General features: G+C 44.7%; 1 protein-coding gene across 2 annotated transcripts in view; it reads right to left on the bottom strand.

Moving 5' to 3' along the window:
* The window catches only part of RESF1 (retroelement silencing factor 1), a 38,253-nt gene extending 15,184 nt beyond the window's left edge, over window positions 1-23,069 (bottom strand). The window contains exons 1-2 of one of the 2 annotated variants that reach the window (XM_074826243.1): window positions 22,857-23,069; window positions 19,741-19,820 (exon numbers count right to left, since the gene is read on the bottom strand). The gene's annotated coding sequence lies outside the window, so the exon portion shown is untranslated. The remainder of the gene's footprint in view (window positions 1-19,740; window positions 19,821-22,856) is intronic. The other variant, XM_074826241.1, reaches the window with a different exon arrangement.
* Window positions 23,070-24,312: the final 1,243 nt, after the last annotated feature.

Below are 24,312 nucleotides of genomic sequence, written 5' to 3'. Positions count from 1 at the left end.
AGTCAATGCTCACATAAAGCTGGAGCAACCCCATCTCCCACAGAAGGTGCGTGCAAGAAGAGGGCTTGCGCTTGTAACCCACACATCTGGGTCACAAAGTGGAGTGAGAGGGATGCATGTCAGAGAGATTAGAACTTTCTGAGATAAAAGAAAGGTGTTTCAAAACAGTGGGTACTTCCAGAAACTGTAGATGCTTAACATTTTTAAAGTGTCACATTTTGTGGTCTATTTGTTATATTACCAATTTTCCTTCTAAAGATATAGGTGAGTGATAGCCAGTTAACTGCATGTTCTCATATAACCTGCTTCAATCTTGAATAAACTACATGAACAGAATAGTTCTCTGCTAGTTTACCATAACTGTATGTTACTGTATTTGTGTATTTTTTTTTTCTTGCAGTTGTATATTGTAGTGCTTGGGCTATTAAAAAAAATTATCACTGTAATGTTTGCATAGGCATGGCCTCTATCTTCCGCTAGGTAACACTACTATATATTTGTTGCTGCTAAAAGACTGACCTTAAGCATGATTAGTCAAAGGAAGTAAACCATTTTCATCTGGAGATTAGTGATATAAGTAACCCAAAAGTACCACTAAGAAGTAACCAGCAACAGAATATGAAAGGAATGATGACAAATAAGGAGTGTTTGATCGGATGACCCATGTAACACTGGGACCAGGAGACTAGTAATATAAATTCATCACAAACCCAACCCTGTGGTTGATCCTTTGATCACTCTGGAGAAACAGCCACCAGTAGACCTCACTGCTTTTTAAAAACATTGAAGTTTACTTCGTCCAGGTTCACTGATAACGAAGAAGCTAGCATTGTACCCTCATTTGAACTGTGGTCAACAAAACCTCATTTTTATCAGTGTGACAGCCAACATAGGGCTGGCCTCCCCCCCAGTTACCTCTCAAGATAGGTCCATGGGAGTTTGATTCCTGTAGTGTAACTGTAGCAGGGCTTGTGGTAGGTTGACCTCAGCCAGCAGCCAAGCACCCATGCAACCACTCACCCCCAAGCAGGACAGGGGAAAAAAATTGTGAGAAACTGTGGACTAAGGTATTGTTTATTAAGATTTATGTTAAGCTCAATGTAAAGTTAGACGACAGAAATCACTCATGCAAACAACCACCAGACGCCGCCTGTGTGAGATAAGATAACTGCAATCGCTCACACAAACTGAACCAGATACTGCTCATGCAAGATAACCGCCAGATTTCCAGGAAGCGACAAGAAACAGGACAAGACAGCCCCATATAAGGATATATGAGTGAGAGGTCAACTATGAGACAAAGAGGGAAGACTTCTTACTTCGGCCTCAACAAATACCAGGAGGCAGGAAACGACCCCCCTAACAACAACTGAAGCATGCGCGGAGTACCTCCACTACCTCATGAGCACGGAAGTAAAGATGTATAAAAAGGGGACTGTTTGAACTACTCAGCACGGCAGTTGGCGGAGCGCAGACTCCCCTGCCGTCCAGCGCTGTCTTTGCTCATATTCTACTTGCTATAATTAATAAAGAGTGAATTATAGTCCATTGTGGTCTCAATTTATAACAAAATGAAGGACAAAAAGTGAGAAAACTCAAGGGTCAAGATAAAGAGAGTTTAACAGGTAAAGGAAAGGGAAGACAGGGGGTAGAAACAAGCAACACAAAGGAAATTACCACCTCCCACAAGCAGACCAGTGCCCAGCTAGCCTCTGAGCAACAGCCACCTTGGAAGACAAACCCTGCTTCCTCCTCCACCTGTTTTTATTGGTGAGCATAAGGTTATGTTGTATGGAATATCGCTTTTTGCTGTGCCCCCTCCCAGCCTCTTGCCTACTGTCATGACCTGGACTGAAAGCCCTAAGAGTCACAAGGGTTCTGTGATCCCCTCAGGTTAAATTAAGGTGAAATGACACCAAACGACTGGTTAAAATGCTTTACTTGCAGTAGAAAACAATTTAAAATTGGAAAAGGATAATAAGTAATGTGGTCTCTTATAAGGCAGGGGGAAAGGGGGGGGGAAAGGGGGTCAAAGAAATCCAGATCACCACCCCTGGATCCAGTGTTGTCTCAGGTCCAGTAATTTTGGGTGGTGGGTACACCACACAGCAAAGTCTCTGTCCCCTTTTAAATTCATCTTATCAGCTAATTAGCATACTAGACGAGGAGGGGCAGGTATTCCACAAACTCATTTCCATGAGAGACAAGGAAAAAGGTGGAGCATGGGTTCCAATTGAGTCGGTGGTCATACTCACCCTGCCCACCTTTGGTTTTTCCTCTGTTCCCACAGATTTTTGCTGACTTCATGCTTCCTATCAGTCATCCCAGAAATGATCACCTCATATCAGTTCTTATTACCACTTCAATGGCAAAGGTGCAGTCATTAGCAAGGCAAGCATGGTGTCTGGCTTACACAATAGACCCACAAAGTATGGGGCTAACACCATAGAGCCAGTGATTAGCGGTACTTGTGCTTGAACAGAAACATTAGGTTTCACTCAACCCAATTTCCCCCCCTTTGAGGCTTATCTAAGGAGTTTGTCAATGCACCTGCAAGGGATTGGGGGGTGCATCCTTCTAGAAACTCCGGCTTCCTTGGGTGACATTCCTTAGACTAATCCAAAGGCCACAACTTGTCCTTGAGGTTTTCTGTGTCAATGAATGTTTGAGGCATTATTTCCTTCAGTTCCTTACACCTACTCTCACCCCATCTTGCTGGGCAGGCAAGTGGGAAACAGAGGGAGGCCTTGACACTGTGCAAGCACTGCTCAGCAATCACCAAAATACTGGTGAGTTACCAACACTGATCCAAACCCCAGCACCAGACAGCTGCTGTGAAGAAAATTAATTCCATCCCAGCAACACCTAGTACAGGGCTGCAAACAGCATCAAACTGTAAAGTTCATGGCTGATATGCTTTATTTAGAACTACTGTTTTATTTTATTAGTTTTAGATAACAGATACTTGAATTAAGGGCTCATCTTTTTCCCTGGCATAACCACTTCCATGCTTATCAATTGACTGTCCCAGCACACCATGATGAAATTCAGCATGCTGAAGGCATTAAAGGTATTTGTGATAAGAGACATATGGTATTTGTCAATCAGATAAAGGGTGGGAGCCTGGGTATGTGCACGTCTGCTTGATATGATTTACAATTGCGATAAGAGGCAAATGGCATTTGTTGGTCAGATAGTTTACAAAGGGTGAAGGCCTGAGTGTGGGCATGTCTGTCTGATGTGATTTATGCCAAGTCTGCAATTAGCGATATCCTGTAAAGTAGGCATAGAGATGAGCTATGCCATATAAGGGAAAAACCCGAGAGGGTCAGCAGAAGATAACGCAGAGGAAGACTACGACCCCCCTAGCAACAAAAGGCGCAGCCGCAGATGAAACCAAAAAGCCCACGTCAGCCCAGAACCTGAAGATTATAAAAAGAGACTGCCAAAGAGGAGAGGCGCGCACCATTGGCGGAGCAGTGACTCCCTGGCCGCCCAGCGCTGCTTTACTTGCTCAACCGCTTGCTGAATTAATAAATTTTATAAGTCACTTGATTTGGCTTCTGAAAGTTATTTTCCCCAATTTATAACAGTATTGACTGCTACAAATTGATCCCTGTGCTCCAGCAACATGACTGTCCTGGGACAAGCTGGTAGAGAATGCAGACAGCACTGAGGCTGTCCTACAGCAATCTCCCCAGACCACACAAATATAAATACATTAATCAGGCACATAAATACTCAGGAAGCAGTGCATGACATAGAACGCACTGTGAATAAAAGTAGTTCATCTGCCTCGAGTTTGCAAGATGACAATTTAAATGTAACAGTTAACTAATAAACATACTAATTTCCATGTAGGTATTGAGACTGACCTAAGCTTGCTCTGGGTTTTTAGCTGTCCATCTGACTTGAGCCTGGAAATAACTGCACATGGCATCACATTCAAGCCAATATGCTTTGCTGATAATGGTGGTACGCATTTCACTTAAATGTGGGAATTTAAGTTAAAACTGTGATTTGAGATTCCACTTTTTTTTCTTAAATCAAAATGGACATAAAAGTTTATACATACATATTAAAAAAAATAGTAATATAAACTAAGCATCTTCAACTTAACTTTTCTGAGTTTACTCATGTAAAATGTTAGCCTGAACACCCAGTCCAAGAGCATTTTAAAAACCAGTCTCTCTCTAGGCACTACTCCTACGTATAGGGCTCATGCACATGCCTAAGAGACACATACACTCAGAGAATGCAAAAATGAAACTGGTGTGGGGAAATTAGTTCAAATGGTGTCATGGTCAGACCTGCTGCTGCTATCTACCCCTTGAAGGAATAAGGTTCAAGGCACAAAGTAAGGTATACTGGGATAAGGCACTCCCTGAGTAGGTAACTGTCACCACCCTGCGAGTGAGGACTATATTGCTTCTACTCCAAATTCCTTATAATCTACCTAATAGGTATCACTCAATTCCCAGTAAAGTATCCTCACCCAGCATCCCAAGTAAGGAAGATGACTGAGGCACCTGTATTTTCTCTTCAAATCAGCAGCTAACAGCTTTTTCTAGCTCGCTCCAGACACTTGTCCCCAAAGGAGACTGTGGTACCATGCCTGGAAGGAGAACTGCACCATGATGCATCCCCAGCCCATGCCCATCACAGGTGCTGGGATCCCTGAGCTGCCAGGGAAGAGGGTCCAATTGATTCAGAAGCACTTGAGCCTGACTGCCCATCCAGCCCATTTACCTTCTTTATTGCCAAAGACTCCTGCCCACTCCCTCTCAGGCAAGACTGGGCAATGCTTTCTGCTTAACCCTTGCTGCTTTAGATCTGACCTTCTGTGAGTCAGTGGACCAGGAGCCAGCTGAAGCTCTGCATAAAACCTCACAAAATATACAGGGCTAAAAACACCTGCAATGCACTTAGTTGCATCATTTTTCTATCCTTCCACCCGAATTCTGTAGCACAATCAGGAGAGAAATCAATTCTCTGGGGCAACGCACAGTTTTAGCCCTACAAACTCTCCTTCCATACATCCAGTTTTAACCCTACAAACTCTCCTTCCACACTTTTTCAGTTTCAGTCATTTGAGATTTAACAATGTCCTGGTTTCAGCCTTTCCCTGAGTTGGGAGGGAGCACAGCTGGAGGGCCGGGCCCAGATTGGCCATTGGAGTATTCCATATCATGTGACCTTATGCTTGCTATACAAGGGAGGCAGGTTCTCTCTCATTTTAGCTTCCAGTCAGCGCAGCAGGATCTTTCGTTCTGTCAGGACCACTGCCAGAGGGTAGCCTGCTTACCGGTCACCGGGTGGTGAGCAACTGCATCGTGTATTACCCTTTTGGGCTTCCTATTGTTACTGTTGTTTTGTTACCATCACTAAACTCTTCTCTGCACCTGACACCCTTAGGGGTGTGTGTGGCATAGACATCAGTCCTGGCATTGCACAGCCAGGACACACTTTTGCACAGTTGATCACACTTTCCCCCACTGAGTCACTTAAGGAAGGGGTGGAAATGTGAGGTTAGTATTGTATTAGATGGTATTTCCTAGCACAGAAAGAAGCAACACAGAAGGGAGCAGTGGTGGGATGTGATGCCTGGTCAGCAAGTTCAGATAGCGCTTCCATGACTCAACAATAAAAGTGGGACAGCCTGAACAGAAAATTTTTAATTCCCAGGCCCGCAGGCTGGTTGAGTCGTTCATCTGAAAAAGCCCTGCCCTGCTTCCTGCTGGCCTGATAGATAACCATGCTCATGCAAGTCTTTGCAGACCCCAGTATTAAGTTTTGGATTAAGTTGGACTTACTGAATTAAGTTTAGCCCAGTGTTAGTGAATTATTGATTTACTGTCATTTTGACCCAGATAAGTGTACTGCTGATTGATATTTACTGTACTGTTATTTTGAGATAAACTGTTTATCCCTAAAGCTGTTGGTCTGGTTTGTTACCATATCCTGAATTTAACTCAACCAAGCTGCCTCAAGCCCCCTCCACTGCAGAGTCAACAGAAAGATGCAGTACATGGCCTCATGGCTGGCCCCAGCCTTGCAGCAGGTACCTGAACTGTTTCAGGGCCTTGCCCTGCCTGTGGGCACCAGATGCGTTTACAGGGGGAACTATCTGTTCCCTTCTATGATTAAAGAAAGTCAGAAAGATAAAAGCATGAAGGGAAAGTTACCCTGCCTATTTCTCTTAGCTCATGGTCTTAGAAATGCTGAGCACCCTTCAAATGCAGATGAAGCTCAAGTTGACTCCCTACAGAAAGGAGTATCTCAAGCCCAGCAGAACACTTGGTCTGGGTGGGATACATAAGACTCTTGCCACTGCCTGTGTTAGAAGCCTTCAGGTGACTGTGGAGAAATGAGAGGGCCACATGGACACCATGGTGGCAGTATCTGCCCGGGAAAAACTTGCTGCCTAAAAGGGAGTTTCTGAAACAAAAATACTTAAAGCTTTATATACTAATCAAGAAAACTGGGACAGAAATATTTGATCCAATTTGACTTCAGACAATTATATGTCAAATTCCTCCCTTCTTGAAGCCTGACTGGACTTAGGAATCAGACCAACTATTAAAACTGAGTATGATGCTAAGGGAGGCATCGCAACTGTGTCTCTATGTGCTCTTTCACAGACACAGACCTAGCCAAAACAAGTGGGCACTCCTGCAGATCTGTTACTGTGGGTTATTTAACCTGTCTTGCAAATATGTCACATGACAGGGGGATATCATCTGAATTTCAGAATCAGAAGTCCAGACCCTCATTTAGGGTCTGGAATCAATCTACAAACTCCAGCAGAAAATACAGACTCTATCTTTCAGGCATCACTAGAATATGTTCAAAGATAAATGCCTCAAGATGACTGAGGCCCCCTGACTATTCTCTGGGCCAGTCCCACAGATTTGGGATGAAGCACAGGTAGGCGGCTTATCAATCATGCCCCTGCACCAGATGAATCAGAGAATCATAGAATGGTTTGGGTTGGAAGGGACCTTAAAGATCACCTAGTTCTAACACCTCTGCTATGGGCAGGGACACCTTCCACTAGACCAGGCTCCTCAAAGCCCCGTGCCCCGTCCAACCTGGCCTTGAACACCTCCAGGGAGGAGGCATCCACAATTTCTCTGGGCAACCTCTTCCAGTGTCTCACCACTCTCACAGTAAAGAACTTCTTCCTTAGATCTAATTTAAATCTACCCTCTCAGTTTAAAACAGTTTCCTCCCGTCCTATCACTACACTCCCTGATAAAGAGTCCCTCCCCATCTTTTCTGTAGGTCCCCTTTAACTACTATAAGGCCACTATGAGATCCCCCTGCAGCCTTCTCTTCTCCAGGCTGAACACCACCAACTCTCTCAGTCTGTTCTCATAAGGGAGGTACTCCAGCCCCTGATCATCTTTGTGGCCCTTGAGCCCTCAACCACTTGAGCAGGTCCATGTCCTTTGTTTGAAGGATGTGTCCATCCCCAGAGCTGGACACAGGACTCCAGGTAGGGTCTCACAAGAGCAGAGGGGCAGAACCACCTCCCTCGACCTGCTGGCCACACTTCTCTTGATGCAGCCGAGGATACAGGGCCCTATCAGGTTGTCATCCCTCTGAAGCCCAGAAACACCCACTAATCAAAGAGGGTCCTGGTCCACTCAGAGCCCCTCAATATCAACAGGCACTAGCCTTCCAAGCACAGTGCCCAGCACCACATGGTCCCAACCATTAGTAAAGTTACTTTCTGCTATGCTCATTCTGTCAGCCTCCCTCCACTGTGAAGATGCAGCTATAGTTACCACCAAACACCTTTGTATTGTTAGTTAAAAAATCCCCCTAAACCTGTACAAAAGGGCCCTGATCCAAAGCATCTTGAAGCATGAAAAGCCTGTTTGGCCCCAGGCATTCCCAAACAGGTAGCCCACAGAGTACGAACATCTGTATTACTGGCTTTTGCCAAGAACCCCTCCATACCACACCTTTTCCCACCAGAGCCTTAGCAAGGGCCATAATGCCCCTCCCACCACTTCATCAGCTGGAAACCAGAAAACCCACAAGCCCTTGGTTACCCAGACTTATCAGACATACAATTAGCACCCCAGGGGAGCTGGTCAGAACCTACTGATCCCTCTCAGGTAGCACAGAAGGTGCAGCTTACAGGGATTTCCCATCCAGAGAGAGATGCCACCATCAATGTACCATCATTTGTGTGTCCCCATGGGAACTCAAAATTCTGCCTTCAGTTGATCACTCTGGAGGGGACCACTTCCCTCACCCCTCTGCAGTAGTCCACGGTTTCACGGGAGCCCCTTCAGTCCTTCCCACAGGCAGTCAAGTGCGACTTCCTTAACAGACAGCCTGTGGATCTGCAGGTTTTGAGAAGTTCTAATCTCCACTGTGGAGTAACCCATACACAATTCTGGACAGGTCTGAACAGCAACAGTTTATTACTGTAGCTACAGGGTACAACACAGAGCAGTGGAGTGACAGCCTCTGCTGATGCAAACTCTGCCCAGCTGGGGCAGTGACAGACTATATTATATATCTGGGTTATATTACTTGTTTTTCACAGAACTACAGCTATGTGTCAGATAAGCAGGATGGTAACATATGGATTACTTCAGATAAGCTCCAGACAGTACATCCTTTTACAAGTATTTCACTCCAATAACTGGTTTGCTCTTACTCAGTGAGACCGTTGGGTAATGCTGCAGATATTTTTACCTAGAGGCCTGCAAAGGCCTATGAGGCATTAGCTATTTTACTTCCTGACATAAAAAGGCCTGAACCATAGGCCTTGAACCAGAGTTGACTTCTGAGTGAACCTCCCAACCAGCATCATACCAGCATTAAATATGACCATGGTAATATCCTCTGAAAACTATAGATAAAGAATATATATTTTTGGACCCTAAGCCAGATGTTTCCTAGAAGACAGAAACTCCTCAGATGAACCCAGGATCCTGGCCAGATCCAGGATGTGCCCAAGTGAAGCCAAGCCAATCTACCAGATGTTTCCATGCCCTTTTTTTATATAATTTGTTTGCTAAACTGTATAAAAGCAGGACTCTCTCACAGAGAAGATGGAGACCTCACCTACGAGTGGACAGACTGTGCAGGACTTCCCAATTGCCGGGAACAGTTCTCTGATCCTTAGCTGTGATGGGACTCCCCAGCTGAAGCACATATATGGATGATGGTAAAACATTGGGGCAACTGGTGATGTATCTTTCTTAATCACTATAGCTAACTTTATTTAGTAATGATCAGGTGCATTACCTTGCTTATTCGTTCTGCTGCTCTAAACTAAAGTAAAATAAGCTTATCTTTTTAACTTGGTGTCTGTGTCCTTTCTGTTGACCCCGACAATTGGCAAAACACTTCCACATATGGAACTACTCAAGATACCAGACCTTCCATGTGAAGTGCTAAGGCTTGGACAACCAGCCCAAGCCAGAGTTGACCTATAGATGAATCCTGTATATTTTATAACTGATAACCACTGTGCTAGTAAGTATTGTGCTAGGTTATAACAAACCACCTATGCTGATGTAAAAAGTGCTAAGGTGTTGAAGTACTGAGGCTTGAACAACAGGCCCCGAGCCAAAGCTGCTTAGTATGTGATCATTAACAAAATATGTATGCTCATTAATGAAAGATGTAACTTAGATATCATATACTCATTACTGAAGATAAATGTGATAAAAACATGTTTACCCTGAATATATTTTTATCCTTCTTTGTGTAGGGACAAGTTAACAAGGCCATGGAGCCAGCTGTCCAGCCTTGGGACCAGATGTGTGGCCTTGTTTTGAAAGGAACGTGGTCAAAATTGGATAAACAGGGAAACTCCCTTGGCTTCCTCCTTGAGCCCTGACCAGGCTCTGGGGGAATCTAACTGGAGAGTGAAGCCAGATGTTTACCGCATCATAGTCAGGTGGACATGTTTGTTCAATACTATATAAATCTAGATCCTCTTGCAGAGACTTTGGATGCCTCACCTACGGATGGACGCATTGCGTAGGACTTCCCACTTGCCGGGAAAGGTTTTCCAAATCCTCACTGTAACTGGGGCTCCCCAGCATTTGCAGATCTGGATGACGGTAACATATACAAGTGGTGATATATCTTTCTTAATCACTATTCTCCCTCTCATGTAGTAATGATTTGATGCATTACCCTATATTTTCCTATTTGTTTGCTTTAAGTACATTATTCTGTCTTTTCTTACAAGATGTTTTCTGTATTACTCTATTACATTATTTGGTTATCACCAGTAAAACACACCTACTCTTTTCACTCTGGTGTCCAAGTTTAATTAGTATCCTTAATCAGCAAAATACCGTGATGCTCAAAGAAGGGACAGTTGCCCGGTACTTCTGAACCAAACTGCCCCTAGTTCAGGTAACAAGAAGAACTTCCCCTACCTTCAGTGATCCGTGTCATTAACACCCTGTGAACCTGCAAGCCCCAAAACTCATCACATCCCATCTCACAGAACTGGAAAAACAAGGAGTATTCACTTGCACCCACTCCCCTTTTAACAGCCTCATCTGGCCAGCGCACAAACCCAACGGGTCTTGGCATCTGACCAATGACTACCAAGGCATAAATTCTGTCTCATACTGCAGTCCCAACAACTGCCCAAGTAATCAATGCCATTTACCTTTCTTCTTACCTAAGTATAGCAGATTTAGACATTAAAGACATGTTCTTCCAGTGTCCCACCCATGTGAACGACCAAGCTTACTTTGCTTGTACTTGGAATGGCTTTCATTATACCTTTACTCATTTACCTCAAGGTTATTGCTAGAGTCCTACCCTTGCTCATGGTACCTTAGCATCAACACTGGCTGAAATTTCTCCCACTCCTGATGTCTTTCATCATCAGTATACTGATGACATTTTCCTAGCAGACATAGATGGGAATCTGATGCACAAGATATGACCCCCAATTCCAGCCCTCAAAGAACACCAGGAACTTTATATTCCTCCTGGTGAATGCCAGGGTCCTGTCCAGAATGTAAGGTCTTCAGGTTCTTTTTAAAGGAGTCGTCTTGTATACCAGCACCAAAGATATTCCTGAAAGTGTCTTGCAATCTATTTTCTTTACCCAACCTACTCCCTCCTCCAAATGCAAACATCAGACTCTCCTAGGCTCTTTAAACTTTTGTCCTGACAAGGCCTGGGTTTTAGTCAGCTAGGTCTTCAAAATACAAAGCGTAATTTATTCTATGGTACACAAATTTAGACAGCTCAAACTGGGTGCATCCACAGAGAGACCCCAAACACTGAAATCCCCATGCAATTATAAAGTTCCTGCCCTCACACCATAGTCTGGTCCAATAGTAATATCTGGGTCTAGGGTCATTATCCCTCTCATTGGGTCCCTTTTCTCATCTCTAGGCAGGTTCTTTCTCTTTCCTGTTTTTTAGGCTAGTGGTTGCCATGTCTCCTTTTTCTGGCTCAAACTGGTTCTGCGGCTTTCTGAATCTTCTCATTCCTCCAATCAGACAATACATCAACATCAAGCAAAAGCATTAAGCAAGCTATGTTCTCTGCTTTATCATGAACAACTACTTTTAAGCAGTTAAACAAAGTCCTTGAAGTCCTCCAAAACATATTAACAGCCTCTATAATTTATATACATTCCTGTCCTATTATAGCCTCACAATCTAATCCCATTATTGTCATACACTGTTTACATCTCTTTCAGCTCATACAGCTCCCCTTTGCCACCTTCCACAACAGCTGTTGCACCAGACTACCATGATAGTGCCCAGACAGCTGAACTCTTGGCCCTTTGCTTAGTCATTCGCTCCTCTGACAACCAGGTCTACACTGACATTTGGGCTGGTTTTGCTGGGTGCACCCAATGGCTTCCCTCTTGGAATGCACATGCCTTCTGCACCCATACTGGAGAAATTTGGGCCTGACTTCTTTGTGAAGAAATACAGGACTATGCCCGTTCACGTGCTTTGGCTGTCAGTCATGCTGATTCCCATTCTGCTTGTCCCATGGCCCAGGCCATATGAAATGCCCAAGCAGATGTCACTACTGTGATCAGACGGGTGGCAGTGGTGGCAAAAACTGACACCTATGATGAAGCCAACTCCAGTCGTACAGTAGCAGATGAAACCGAGGAAACTTTAACCCAAGCCTCCAACCTGGACCACTGAACCACCATGGTAACTCTATGGTTGCACAAGTGTTGGGGTCATCCTGCTTTAATCAGGGTTGCAGCACACTATGAAATGTATCTTCCCTCAGACACAGTACAAAGTATCACACAGGCTCAAGTGGGGGACAACTGCTCTCTTTCAGTGATTAGCCACCCACAGCCAGCCCATGGAAATACTATCAGACATTATACTGGTCCAATGATCAATGCGCCATATGCCTCTACCAACCCTTTTGTCACATGTCCATTATACCTTCTCACCCTTTTGACATTGTGTGCCTTTAAGTTAAGGCTTTGATCACTCTAAGTTTAATACTATTCTCTTGTCTGAGTCCCACTGATATTTACCTTCCTGAGCTCACCACAGCCAACCCTCCAACTCTTCTTCCCAACTCACCCTCAACTCCAACCTCCATCATTACCAAAGTACAGCTTTGAATCATAGGTTTGTGTTGGAAGGGACCTTAAAGATTATCTAGTTCCAATCCCCCCTGTCATGGGCAGGGACACCTTCCACTAGACCAGGCTCCTCAAAGCCCCGTCCAACCTGGCCTTGAACACTTCCACGGAGGGGTCATCCACAACTACTCTGGGCAACCTCTTGAGTGTCTCACCACCCTCACAGTAAAGAATTTCTTCCTTAAGTCTAACCTAAATCTACCCTTCATCAGTTTAAAACCATTACCCCTCATCCCTCCCCATCTTTCCTGTAGCCCACTTTAACTACTAGAACTCCTCTATAAAGTCTCCCCAGAGACTTCTCTAGGCTGAACAACCCCAACTCTCTCAGCCAGTCCTCATAGGGGAGGCATTCCAACCCCTGATCATCTTCACAGCTCTCCTCTGGACAAACAGATCCTTATGATGCCTGCTAGCTGATGCCTGCCAGCAGCTGGTGCTAATTGCTGTAAGGTGCCTTAGACAAGAACGCACCCAAGGACATAATTTTTGTAACTGTGATGGATACAACCGGGGGAGGGTAAATAAACCAGCAGACACCTGTGGAAACCAAAGATATGAAAGCTGAGAAACTTTGCAGACAGAGTGATGAGCCTTATGTGAAAAAAGACTCAGAGTACATGGAAAGGACACTAAGAGACACCTCTTCAACAACCACTAGAGACCACCACAGACCACTGAAAACCCCCATGGAAGCCAGAGATCCTTCCCCAAGCTTGCACAATGTATTAACATATGCATTAGATTCTCTGGAAATAGGTGTGTACTTCTCAGAAGTTACATGAATATTAATTTCTTTTATTGTATATAATAAGTGTGCCTTTGCCTTTCAACACGCACATTAGGTGGAATGATCTCCCATGCATCCAGCGCTGCAATACAGAACCCCTGCCTTGTAAAACTTCAAACTAAGAGGGTTCTGTTGAGACCAATTTATGGTAACACTTACGTGATTTGGAATAATCATATGCAACAGCTACTTTTAGATCCTAACTGGTCCTTAAAACAGGCAGAGTTAACACTGCTAACCGATGTATCTAGACTGAACTCAGTATACCCCACTTCTTGTCTACCACTTTGAATTTGACATTACATTCAGGTGCAGTTTTGTTAGTTTTGACTTTATGGTGTTTAATATCAAAGTTGGGCGAATACCGAAACAAATTATGTTAATCCAATATGTAAAACATATGCAATCAACTGATTCTGTATGTGCAATGTATATAGTTAGCTTTAATTGTAATGCTAAGCAATTCATCAAGTAACTGTACCCTCAGCACTGATCTGCAATATGCCACATATTTATGACAGAGGCAAGAGGTAACTGTACTACCACTCTATGAAGTAGATTGACTGTAGTCATAGGGTAGAGTGTGCTGGATGCACTCCACTCCTTGACCAAACTAGAGATAGTTTGGTTCAGGCTTCCAAGGAAGTAAAGGCCTAGGTCAAGAACTTCCCTAGTTCCAAGATTTTCTTTGAAAACCCACACAGGAACAGGGTGACATGGTGAGCTTTGATGTGTATGAGCTGGGAAACCAGAACACCAATCATGCGATTAACGCATGAATAGCAGGTAGTTCTTCCAAGACTAATTTATCAAGGAACAAATTAAGCTGTGAGTACAAGGAGTCTCATGCTTACCTTTCCCATTGCATCTAATTTGACTACAAGCCAACCACTTTATTCCATAAATTTGACAGCCTAAGTAATCCTCTTTTGAGCTCTCCCTGCTAAGCAGCTGGCTGCATGGTGGTGATCTCCCCTTGAGTTGGGACACCTCTCAAAGTTACTCCTCGAGGTTGAGAGATGCCTTACCAACTGCAGATCTTTGGTAAGTGACTGATACCATGCATAACCTTGTATCATAGGGCATTGAGATCTTGTATTGGTATTTTTGAATTATTATTATATCCTCTGTACAGTAAATAATAATTAAACCTTGCCATCAGACTTCATTAAGCCTCACTTTTACAACATCTTGCTTCAATAAAACCACTTTTGCTGCTACTTTTGGTGGTGGTTCTTTAAGGGGCCTAAATCTCCCCTGCAACACGTGTAACTGAGGCACTCACAATAGTTATAAAATATTCTTATTCATTATTAAAAGCTTCCTTTAACTGGACCAAAACTGTAAACCCCAAACATAGGTATTTCAACGCCAGCCACTCTGATCTCAGTTGTTTCCCACCTCTCCAGGACATGGAGTTCAGCAAACACAAGCTTCCAAGAACTGAAAGGACAGAAGTTCAGCTACAGGCCAACACAACTTTGCTCCCTGGTTTCTGTTTCTAAACTTCTAGCAGCCAGTTTCAGATAACCAAAATAATTTAAAATTAATTCAGTATGTTTGACATACAGTATCATAGAAAGGCTAGAGCAGCTTGGCAGACCTGCACCTGTGGTACAAGATGGCCTGAGAATCAACCAAACATATGTCCAAAGGAAAGAGTACATCCACATAAAGAATTCTCATTTTCTGCAGTTTATAACTATATTTTAAATGTCACAGCAGCACCAGCACACAGGGGTTTTCTTGCCACAAGGATTCTTCACAGATATGTAGGAGATAATTTGTTAGAAATTACCTATATCTCATGGACAGTCAATCACAAGGTAGTTACAATAACTTTAAGCATATGAAGACTTGTCACTTCTCTTCAAAGATTCCCATTCCACCATTTCCAGTAGGGTATTTCCCACTTTCACCTATCGGCTTTGCTGTCCTAATGCCATCTGCTGCTACAGATGAGCATTACAAAAATGGTTATTGGACGGGCCTGTTTTAGTTTTATGCCCAGGAATCTCATGTTGTATGAGGCTCTTCCTCCCAGCCTTTCTTTGTGTTCTTAGCATTGTCTCCTCCAACCACCAGGACTTTTAACATGACTGTATTCAGTATTATCAAGCAGTATTTCTGAGTCAGTTTGTTAGCAGGTTTTTTTGTTTGAGGATTATTTTTTTTTAAGTGAACACACTTCATTCTCGAAGTCCTCAGGGCCCAAATCTAGCACAGCAGGAAGAGCACTTAGAACAAGCAGGACCTTTTCAAAACAGATGAAGAAACAGGGTAGAGATTTTTCAGTTCAAGCAACAGCCATTAAAATAAAACCCATCAAAATTTTCCTCTTCAAATTACCTCATTAGCATAGCCCCAGTGCTTGTTAAGGGATGCCTCAAGTGACCACCTCCAGCAGCTCCGTGGCCTGGGGGTTCCTCCTGCCCTGAGGCTGGAGCACAGCCTGGAGACCCAGGTGTCTCCACTGAAGGCTCATGGACACAGCTGCTGCTGCTTTCCTGATTGCAGGTTCAACTAGTAGCAAGGCTGAGTATGTATCCGAGACACACACAGGACACTGACACAGCCAGCCACAGACAAGGTGCTTCCTCCAACAGTACCTACATACATGACTCACATAAAACAAGTATAGACAAGACAAGTCCCTTTCCTCCTTTTTGACTGGTCAGGATTGAATGCCTCTCTAAAAACCACCCCCCCACACTCTCTACAGTCACAAGCACACACACATTCACAGATCTGTCAAGTACCAGTACAGCCCCTCTGCCCATCCAATAACCGTGCATGGATCTCAGGCCCTCTTACTCACTTTGAAGGATCTCCTACTTGCCAGCTGGTCCAGCTCGATGCTAACTAGCAAACAGATGGACACACTCATATGACTGTTTCGTAAGCACTCCACGCTCACACCTAACCACCAGCATGGACCCCTCTACCCCTGCCTGGACCAAGGACCTCCTACCCGCCAGTCCACCTTGAAGTCTGCTAGCAAATTATACAAGCAAACCCCACACACACAATTTGAGGAAGATATGTCCCACATACCCTCACCAGCAGCCAGCACCAGGCACACAGGCTGTGACCCACAGTCCCATTCCAGCCACCATCTTTGAGGCCCTCACACCAGTGAGGCTCCACACTCACTCCAATTGTTGGCACCGCAGGCCAGGGGTGCCTACACCCCCTGTCTGACCCCAGTTGTTGGCACCAAATCCACTCACGTCTGTCCCCCCAGTAGCTCGCACTCCAGACAGAAAGTCTGTGGAACCTGGGGAAACGCTCCTGAGAGATATGGTCCTTCCAAGTAGTGACACAGACACCCTTTCACTCCAGTTGCTGGCACCATGGCCCAGGGGTTCCTACCCCTCCATTTTGACTTGCTGGCTCAGTTATCAACTCACACTGGTTCCTCAGTAGCTGGCACCTAGCCCTTGCAGCACACACACAGGGGATATAGAGTGAGACTATGCAGAGAGATAGTGAAGAAAGGACTTAAGAAGATAGGACTGGCTGCAGGGATCAGGCATAGGGCTCAGTCAGACCAACCTCCTGACCAGCCACGGTTTAGACATGACTGGCCCCTTTTATACCCTCTTCTGTCGTGTCTCCCTCTGCATAGTTCCACCATCCTCTTCCTCCCACCCACAGCTGGGACTCCCAGGTTTACACTCTCACCAGTTCAAAAGTCTAGATTTGCCTACAGTTTCACAATGGCCCATCAATTAGTGAGACTGATGAGGTTTGTTTCTTCTGTTTCCTTCACATTTGCTTGTCAGGTTTGTCTCTCTAAACTTTCTTTATTGCTTTCCTCTTTTCCCTGTAATCCCATTTGACAAGGTCCATGATCAGATAACCTTGCTGAAATAAACACTCTCACATCCCACACACTCTTATCCATTAGCATAGCTGAGAAGGTTTGCTTCCTGTTATTATCCCCAGTATTGTCTGTCCACCAGGTTTGTGGTTCTGAACATTTGGTTTATTCCTTCCCCCTTACTGTTTCCTTTTGCACTGAAAAGGTCCTTGAGCAGATAACCTTAATGAAGCAGATGCTCTCACCTTTCACATACCCTTACACTCAAGACATTCCCCAGTTTTATTGCTGGAAACAGTGTCCTGGAAATGGTGCTCCTTCACTGCCAACACAGGTCATTCTTTTGGTCTGCTGCTATTTCTGCTGCCTTCTCACACGTTTCTACTGACGTATCAGTCATGGCAATTTTAATAATTGTGTTAAAAATCTAAAACTATGTTTCAATGGGGATATTTGAGGTAGGGCTACAGCTGCAGATTTCTACTTATCATCACACTCCATGAAAACAACAGTGAAATGCAGAGAAACCATGAAATGCAATTTGATCTCTGAATGTGCCTTAAAACTTGGAGGGAGCTTGGAAATTCTGCAGTTGAAAAATTAAACTATAAAATTCAATTTTAAAACTTATTCAGAGATAGTACAAAACCAAATTTTTTTTTAAAAAAAAAAAGGAGAAAGCACTCCATGGCACTTGGCAATGAACCTGATCCACAGTCCTACAGCTATAGAATTGCACCCAGCAACACCATCACTAAAGTCATGAGAATTGAAGTCTCAGTCAGAAGGGCAGCAGGAAGGAGGCTATTCTTCTCACTAGGAATGAGAGAATACAGATAAACACCATGCCATATATCAACAACTGGAAGTGCTAGATACAGAAAAAATCTGAATTTGTCATAAGCAGCATCCAAACTGAGCTCAGAGAGATTATTCTGTAAGATAAAAGTACATTTTCTGCAACCACCACGGACTGCAGACATTTGGAAGAGCCATGTTTCACAAGGAGTTTTAAAATTCTAGTTCTCCACGATATCAAGCAACACACCACCAACAGCAAAAGAGATGTCACTGTTCAGAACAAAACAAAATCTTCGAGATTGTATTTGACCACTTGATGGTATCCAACCAAGCATTTATCACTTACGCTCCTCAGGAAAAAATTATGTTCACTTTTGACTAATAGCCATAAGCGTGAGAAAGTAATTTTTAACAAAAAAATCAGAAAATTTGCAGGGAAAAGGCATTAGTAACAGGGATTGGATTCATCACACAAATTATCACCTCCTAATAGTCTATTCAGAAACCTAGAGATGAAAGCTTTTCTAATACTAGCATCAGACTCCTTTATACGGGAATATCCTTGCCCCTGTACTATATAGTTCATGCACATAATTGAAATATATATACATGTAAATATACATCTATAGTTCATGCTTTTCTACTTTTGAGCATTACTGTGATGAAAGAGGTCAACTAATGATAAAGTGGAGCCCAAAGTTGCTTTTTCTTGGATGGAATGATCTTTTAGAAAATACATACACCCCTATGATACAGCTGCAGATTTCATGGTGTCTCTGCATTTCACTGTTGTTTCCATGAAGTGTGGTAAGTAGAAATGTGGTTCAGTCTCTGAAGAATTTCCAAGTTCCCTCCAAGTTTTAAGGCACATTCAAAGAACTGTCTTACATCTCCAGTAGTTGTAGATATCTCCTTTTAAAAGTATTGCTTTCTAATCATTTAACGCCTAATGACTAATTGGAGAAAAGTTTGCAATCTATGTATGGAATACTGGTTGAAGTGCAAATTAAGAAGTTAATTGAATTTCAGCCATAGAGAATAATAGTAATCTTTCAAAAGCACATACTAGAAGAGCTCTTTGGCATATCTGCATTTTATGGAGACTATACCAACAACAAGGCATATTACTAGCTTTTTTAAAACACTAGAGTGTTTTTTTAAAAAAAAAAAAGTATAGCTGTGATGTCTGTCTGCTCTGCTGATTTGTGAGGTTTCCTGTATACTGTAAGTTGCATTATCAACATTCCCACTCATTAAATGATGTTCCTTGCAATTCCTCCAAGTATAAAATACTACAGCTTTTTTGCTTTACATTTTCACTGCCCTTTGCAGTTTCAAAACTGTTGAGAATTTACAACTCTCATGTTTATCAGAAATGCAAATAATAGTCAGATCCTAGTAGTGTCTAGCAATCAAATGTGTGAAAAAGCAAAAACTCATTCCCTGTCAGCAATGGGAAAGTACTAAAGCCCTTTAAAAAACTATAGATGTAACAGTATGAAGTATAGCTTAGAAATACTTTGAGTGGCAAAGATAGGTTGAGAAGTTTACATTTTCCCCAACCCCATTTTCTTCCCCATTTCTACATTTTCAGTTGCACCAATGCTACTACTTGTAGTGCTTCAGTATGAATCCAACTACAGATAATAAAACAGCTTCCAGATTTCTGATTTTTTCTAAGAAAAGATCACTTACTTCAGCAATCTTGTTAGTGTGTCTCAGACAGAGGTCTAGCACGCACTGGAAAGGCAGGAGGCTCCTTACTGTCTTTGCTCCTAGAAGGGACAATAGTCATTAAGCTGCAAGTGCTACTTTTACCAAAGTTGCAATGACCTATACCAATAATATCACTGGACAATCTCCTATGTCCTTGATTACTAATAATACATCAGAATACCTCCTGGCAGGTTTTAAAGTACAAATTGCTCTGAAGAAACAGCTTCCTTTTATTAGTGCCCAGTATCAGTTCATGAAACCAAATAGCAATCGCCTAACACTAACAACTATAACGTGTGTTTTCACCATCTTTCCTTGTCTTTTTCTTTTCTTTCCTCTTCTTAAGAGTCACCAGCAGGCTCTACAGTTTCTCACAAGCCCTCATAGTCGGGCTTAGTAAAGCATGAGCTGCTCTAAGAATTAAGATAGCTAAATGGCACCTTCTTGGCCTTCTGCTCCCTTCACTCATTCTTTGCTGTCTTCAGCCTCCCCTCCTGACCCCTTTTAAATTAGGGGGTGGGGAGTACTGATCTCTGTCCTGTGCCCACTTATTAGTCAAAAACAAAAAGAAAGCCTCAACATCAAACTAAGAGGTTAGTTATTGCATTGAGTAGGACTAGGAGAGACCACAAACACTGTGACAAAGTCACACATCTCCAATATGTTGCTCATGGTTGCAGCATATGAAACTGAGCAAGCTCAGCACATACAGGATTTAAGAAACCACTTCCCTTGTTTGCAACCCACAGCCAAAAGTCAATAGACACAGGTGGTGGCTCAGAAGGTCATAGTAAGCAGCTCAGCTGGTCCATTATGGGCAAAAAGCCTGTCAAGAAGGACTGCCTAAGGAGTACACACCCTCACCTGGCCAGGTGCACCATCACACCTCTGCTCCACCAGAGGTGACTACGCAAACACAACAGGCCCCCCTTTAATAGTTTTTCCTCACAAAAAAAAACAAACAAAACAAACAAACGAGCTGGGAAACATTGTTTTGTATAATTTTTAGAAACAGATATTAAAATATTCTACTACCAAAACACATTTACCTGCAGAAAACACATAAACCAGTAACTTTCTGGCTTTTTAAAAAGCCCGTGTTTGAAGGACAGCCTTCTGCAGATCAGAGTAGTTTACCTATCTACAAATATTTTTGTTGGAGTGGTAGGAAGCAGGAGGACCGAAAAAGCATCTGTGCTTTAAGTAGAAAACAGAAGCGGAACAACAAAATAAAAGTTCTTCTAAAAACCTGGCAGACCAATGAACTGGAGAAATGGTTTTAGCTACTATTAAGCATGAAACCAAAACACACTATAACAGACTTGATATGAAGCATGCTGTAATGTTTTTTTTTCCTACCATAACATCAGACACTTTTTCCTCGGAAAAAAAAAAAGCAGCTATTTAAGCTTGAACTACAAAGAGGACTTCAGCCTTTCACTTGAAGCACCACCCGACTCGCTGCAGTGAGCCAAAGTCAGTGAACTAAAAGGTCCTGATACAACACCTTCAGAACTACCTCAGCACACTGGCTTTGCTTTGAGACTCAGGGGAACTTTTATACTGGCACAGCTGTCAGAGAAAAGGATTTAATTTTGTGGACAGTAATATGGAAGTGATCATTAACACAAGTCTGCTTTCTCTGCCAGAACTATCTATCTAAATGTTTTGGGACACTGGCTGTTAACTCAAGGAAAGTGGGCGATAAGAGCCCTGTTCAGAGCTTTTGATGTTAGTGACAAGTTTTACTCCCATCATTCTCAGATGCAAGAGCTAGAAAATATTTACCAGGAATCATGATGAGCTGGGTTTGTTTTGTTCTATTTTTGTGTTGTCCCAGGAGGCTAGTTAAGAGCGGGGAAAGGCCCAACGTTACCACAGAGCTCCTAGAAAGAGTTGAGTCAACGTCATAACAACTTCTAGGAAAACAACTTCTAGCATTCCTATGGGCTTCTGAAGCATATGGCTTCAGGGGAAAACCTACTCACCTTCTACCTGATGCCTCTAGTTCTCACCTATACCAAGATCACATGAAACTATTTCCCAGAGCATATGAAGAAGGTTGATAAAGAAGTGTTAATGGGGTCCTTGCCTTTTTTCTCACCTTTCCATCTGCCTTATCAGATGGAATAAGCTAGGTAATTCTTTCAGCTACACTACTCAGACAACCCAAAGCAGAAACAGCAACCTATAACTCTTTAAAACCGGTTTTTTTCTTTAGTTATATAAACAGGTTTGTCAGTTCAACAATATTCGACTGCAGGTGTCCCTCTCACACAGGGGCCGAGCACTGGCTCCTTACCGTGTACCTTAGGATGCCTACGTGAAAGGCTGAAGCAAAAATCACAAACTCTGGATTTCCATCGCAGAGCTTAAACACAGGGGACCTAAAACACCCAGTCTTCCCCACACTGCGAGCCCACAACCCTGAAAGCTATTACTTTTTCTAACCATACCTTTCAGTCCTATCTCCTTGGACTGCCATACCCTACGGAGAAAGGCAGTAAAGAAACTTCTGCTTAAGGTGACCGGGGCGGGAGATGTTTCTGGAAGCAAACAGCTCGGCCGAAAAGCGCGCCTGCAGGTCTCATTGTGGCTGCTCAGCCACTCGCAGGACGCTTAATTGATGTTAATCAGTTCTGCGGGATGAGCTGCAAACTACCTGCCAGCCACCGCGCGTCAGGGTGCCCGTCCCGCTCCGCACCGGGCACCCCCGGCCCTGTCCCTGCCCGCCCGCCGGGACAGCCGGCCGCCTCCAGAGAGACCCGCAGCCGCCGCAGCAGATCGCCGCGGTCCCGGGGGGTCCTCGCCTGCCGCCGGCCCCGGGCGGCTCCACCCGCGGCCTCCCCCGCTACCCCGAGGAGCCGGGAACGGCCTCACCGGCCCAGCCCGAGGAAGAGGCTCCGGCAGCCGCCCCGAGCCCCGCAAGAGGGGCGGCGCGGCCCTTACCGGCCGCCTGGGGAGCGGCTCCCCACAGCCGCCGGGTCCCCGGCACCGTGGGCGGAGGAAGGCACGGCCCCCCGCCGCGGGTCCCCCACTGCCGCCCGCCCGCCCTGCTCCGCTCCCTTCCCCTCCCAGCCGCCGCCCGTCCTCACCGAGCCCGGCGCGGCCGGCAAGTCGTCCCGCACGCAGAGGCGGAGCCAGCAACCGCTGGCTCCGGTGAGAGGCGGAAGGAGGCCGCGACCGCCGGCGCTGCCACTGCCGCGACCGCCGGCGGCCAGGGCCAGCGGGGCGGACGCCAAGGCCCGCCGCAGGGCGGGAAGGGGAGGCGGAGCCGCCAGCGCCGAGCCCCGCCGCTCTGCCCAGCCCCGCCCAGCCGCGGCCGGGCCGAGGGGTTGGGGACCTCCGGGGCCTGAGGCGGCCAGGCCGCGCCGCACCAGCCCCGCCGGGGAGCGGTGCGGCGGCAGCGGCTGCAGCTCGGGCGCTGCTGCTGCCCGGTGCCGCCTAGGAGGGCGGGTTCGGCACGCGGGAGCAGAAGTTTGCCTGTGGTTCACCGGGCTGCTGACAGGAAGCTGTGCAGCGCGATCAGATTTGGCTTTCGGCTTATCAAATCACTCCAGACTGAGCCCCTCCTGCTTGCCTGCCTGCCTGCCTTCCCTGCCTGCTTTCCCTGCCTGCCTGCCTGCCTTCCCAGGTCCCCAGAGAACTCCCGCAGCTCCCCGCCTCACACACATCACAATCTCTAAGAAAAATACACCCCACACCATGACTTGAGGACCAGCTGGAACTTTAAGGAGAGCCTGCAATTAGAGGAACTGGTGACTGATAAATACAAAGGCTCTGTAGTAAAAACTAGGTAGATGAAAAAAAAAGTTAGCTATTTAATGTGTGAAGAAAATATATGTAAGCAGTACAGTACTTAAATTTCACATCACAAAATCACCAGAAGGCTATGATCTGTTTAAAAGGTCTAAGTTTAAAACAGGTGACAAGCCTATACTGAATAGATCTTACCTTAAGTCATACATCCCGAGTAGCAGTTTGGGGAACAAAGCTCGTTATATAACTGTAGAGTCAGGGAATGTAATTTTTATTACGCTTTATAAATGAGCTGACTCTGCTCCCTCATGTTTCGGGATGTGTGTCTCCAAGCAGGCTGGTGTGGGACTGGCATGTGATGAAGGACATGGCAACTGCTGAATCCTCTCTGTCTGTCCCATGTTCCTCTTCGTTGCTGAGAACAAACTGCTTTTGGATAGGCCTTATATATATAAGCTTTAGGAGTCGACAGCTACTGTGCTCTTTTGCCTTCATGTGAGTCTCAGGAAACGTTGCTGAGTCAATGCTGTGCTTTTGTTTTCCCTTTCTAGTTACCTTCTGGCTCCAGGTCAGTTGTCACCTGACCCTAAGGTGACAGTCAGGTTCTTTTAAGAATCCTTGTGTTATTGATTAATTGTAATTTAGTGGGAAATAACCACTTCTCAATTTTTAGTGATCAATAAAATTTTATTAGCAAGCGGCGAGTGAGCAAAAACAGCGCTGGGTGTGCCGGGAGTCCCTGCTCTACCAGGACACACACCTTACACGACAGAACTGAGTCCCTTTATAGTG

Source organism: Strix aluco, chromosome 5, assembly GCF_031877795.1.
Source record: "Strix aluco isolate bStrAlu1 chromosome 5, bStrAlu1.hap1, whole genome shotgun sequence".
In the NCBI taxonomy this organism is placed as follows: Eukaryota; Metazoa; Chordata; class Aves; order Strigiformes; family Strigidae; genus Strix; species Strix aluco.
This window is presented reverse-complemented; position numbering and strand designations above follow the sequence as displayed.